We start from the raw sequence: 3,050 nt of genomic DNA on the forward strand, positions 1-3,050 counted from the left end.
TGCAGTCGGCAGTGTTGAGTGTCGTTGACATTTGCTACCAGGTTGCAGAGAGTGGCTGAGACAGTGAAATCCCCCCCCCCCCCCCCCCCCCCACCACACATACCCGGGATGCTCAGAATTAACATAACCCCTGTTATTTTGGAACAAAATTAGACAGCTTTATATTCCAGATTTGTATTTTACTCTTTGCCACCCACCAAAGGGTTAATGTGTTTGTGTCGAAGTGCAAGGCCAGGGCGGCAATAAAGAGACAACTCACGTGAGTGCGGCCTGTGGAGTAGGCCTCAGTCCATCCACTTGTCCTCTGGAGAATAGCCTTTGTCCAAAGATTCCTGGTCGCATTGCAGTCTTCAAAGTTCAAATTCCTGGGGAAAAGAGGGAGAAAATTAACTAAAACGCAGGAAAATGTTTACACTTGTAGCACAGCAAGAGGCCAAGATTCCCCCTCTCAGTCACACAAACTCTCAGCAACATCCACCTACACTAATCTCAGTTATAAACCACAGAATAAAAAAGATTGAGAGACAGTTCCCACTTCCCTTGTCTTTCTCTTTCTCTCTCTCTCGCTATCTCATTCGGTCCCACTATCCCTCTCATTCATATTTCTGTCTCCCTCGTTATCCCTCATCAGCCTCCCAGCATTTAGTTCTATTTGTTTCTCTAATCAGGGTATCCCCAGAAAGATGTGATGAGACTCCCCATTGCAGTTTGTGGGGTGGTTTTCTTAGATTAAAGGTTTAAAGAGACACTAAAAAGCTGGAGAGAAATGGACAGATAGTGGCAGAAAGCTGGGGAGACAGAGAGAGAGAGAGAGAGGGGCAAGAATGGAAGAAAGACAGAAAGGGAGAGAAAGCCTCTCTTTTTCACGACCTCCCTCTCCCTCCACCATCTGTCTTTCTCCTCTCCCTCTCTCTAATCTCTATTACCCCCCAGCCCCACACTCTTTTCTGTACTTCTCTCTCTCTCTCTTTCTATCATCCTAATAGTTGGGAAGGAGAAAGAGAGAGAGAGACAGGGTCACACACAGGAATCCAACATTCACAACCACAGCAAACTGAATTCAAATGACCTCCTGCGAATTTAATTTCACTCTCATACTTGTGCCTCGGCCTAAAATACAGGCTTCATTCCAGAATTAGACCCGCTTCAAGTCAAGGGACTTTAATTCCGGGCAATCGAGATTACTTTACAGTCAATGGGTTCATTTAAAAGTGACCCCCACTATCGTTAATTTTGTGAATTATGCCGGCAACCTGGGCACAGGGAGAGCCCAACAAATGATGACCACTTTCAAAATTGAGTTCAGAGTTTCTGATCTGAGATTTCTCTCTCTCTCTCTACCAGATTACAGAGAGTGGCTGAAACAGTGAAATGCCCCCCCCCCCCTCCCCACACACACACCGCACCCCATACCCCCACCCCTGGGACGCTCAGAATTAATATAACCCCTGTTATTTTGGAACAAAATTAGACAGCTTCATATTCCAGATTTGTATTTTACTCTTTGCCGCCCACCTAAGGTTTAATGTGTTTGTGTCTAAGTGCAAGGCCGGGGCTGCAATAAAGAGACAACTCACGTGAGTGCGGCCTGTGGAGTAGGCCTCAGTCCATCCATCCATGCTCGGGAGAAATACCCTTACCCAAAGATTCCTGCTCACATTGCAGTCTTTCAAAATTCAAATTCCTGGGAAAAAGAGGGAGAAAATTAACTAAACCACAGGAAAAGATTGAAACTATTTCATACAGCGAGAGCCCAGGGTCCCCTTTTCAGTTTTACAACCCCCTCAGCAACATCCGAATACAAATAAGTCACAGCTTTCAACCAGAGGTTAAAAAAGATTGAGAGACAATTAATACTCAAAATCTTTTTATTATCACAATTAGGCTGACATTAATACTGCAATGAAGTTACTGTGAAAATCCCCTTCTCTTGTGTTTCTCGCTGTCTCTCTATCCCTCTTATACATATTTCTGTCTCCTTCCCTCACTCACTCTTTTTGATCCCTCCAATATTAAAATTAAACCTCAGTCAGGGTAATAACCCGGGTGAAGCCTGCGGAACAGGCCTCAGCCAGCGCTCCCTCGGGAAGAATTCACCCTCCCTCGTCCTCCTCACTGGATTCCCGACTTCCTTCCAGTTCTCCAAATAAAAACGCCTCTGGAGAAAAAAAGGAGATAACATTGATTATAAAGGCAATAACAGGGACATTTTAATAAAATATTCAAAACAGCACAACAGGAGTTCAACATCTCCAATCTCGAGTCAATCAGTAACATGTCAACAGCCAAAATGCACAGCTCAAAACAGGCAGATTGACACACCCAGCGACACACACACACACTGAAGCAGAGGGGTAATGTTTTGAGTGTAGTGAGTTTTTGGTTTGTGAACTGAAGTCCCTCAGACACAGATATATCCTCAGTGAGCTGTGAGCAGACTCCACCCCTAGTCTCTGCCATGTGTGGAATGTCTGTCTCAGAGGACAGCTCTCTATTGACATGTAAATGCAGGCCAAGAGATACTGATCTCCTTGCTGCTCAGCCCCACACACACAGAATGTGACTTCAGCTAACCCTTGGCCTTCCCCACACCAGTGTTGTTCACTGAGCAGGCCAGAAAAAATTGGATTAAATGTAATTATTAGACAGGGACGTTCTTATTTTCTCTACCCAAGTGGATAACATCACATTTATCCACGTTGTACTGCATCTGCCATATCTCTCACTCACTCCCCTCCAATAGGATTGAATCGTAATTTAAAATAGTATTGGGAAATGATTGGAAACAGTTTGGACTGAGATCTCCTCAGTGACCTGTGTGCAGACCCCACCCCCGACTTTCTGTGAGGAATGCCCCCCTCGGTGTGGTTCCTGTGTCTGCTAAGGAAGACACTTGTCCTGTCTATGGTTATGTTAATTCAGCAGTCAGCAACAGATTCTTTCCTGTCATTATTTCTGTCTTTGGTTTAACATTTGTTTACCTCTGAATTTCTGGCATGTTTGGAATGACTATTCGTTTGTCGCCTTAGGAAGGCTCTCCATAGAATGAG

At 44.8% G+C, this 3,050-nt stretch overlaps 1 long non-coding RNA gene across 3 annotated transcripts; it reads right to left on the minus strand.

Annotated features, from left to right (window-relative positions):
• Positions 1 to 236: 236 nt before the first annotated feature.
• On the minus strand, positions 237 to 2,443 carry LOC140406185 (uncharacterized). 3 transcript variants are annotated; one of them, XR_011939071.1, is made up of 4 exons: positions 2,323 to 2,443; positions 2,025 to 2,158; positions 1,578 to 1,684; positions 237 to 365 (listed from the first exon to the last, which is right to left on the minus strand). It is a non-coding gene; the product is annotated as an uncharacterized lncRNA (long non-coding RNA). The 3 variants fall into 3 exon arrangements; XR_011939069.1 differs by lacking the exon at positions 2,323 to 2,443 and having other exon boundaries at positions 2,025 to 2,315; XR_011939070.1 differs by lacking the exon at positions 2,323 to 2,443 and having other exon boundaries at positions 1,993 to 2,315.
• Between the last annotated feature and the right edge of the window lie 607 nt (positions 2,444 to 3,050).

Source organism: Scyliorhinus torazame, unplaced genomic scaffold (assembly GCF_047496885.1).
Source record: "Scyliorhinus torazame isolate Kashiwa2021f unplaced genomic scaffold, sScyTor2.1 scaffold_341, whole genome shotgun sequence".
In the NCBI taxonomy this organism is placed as follows: Eukaryota; Metazoa; Chordata; class Chondrichthyes; order Carcharhiniformes; family Scyliorhinidae; genus Scyliorhinus; species Scyliorhinus torazame.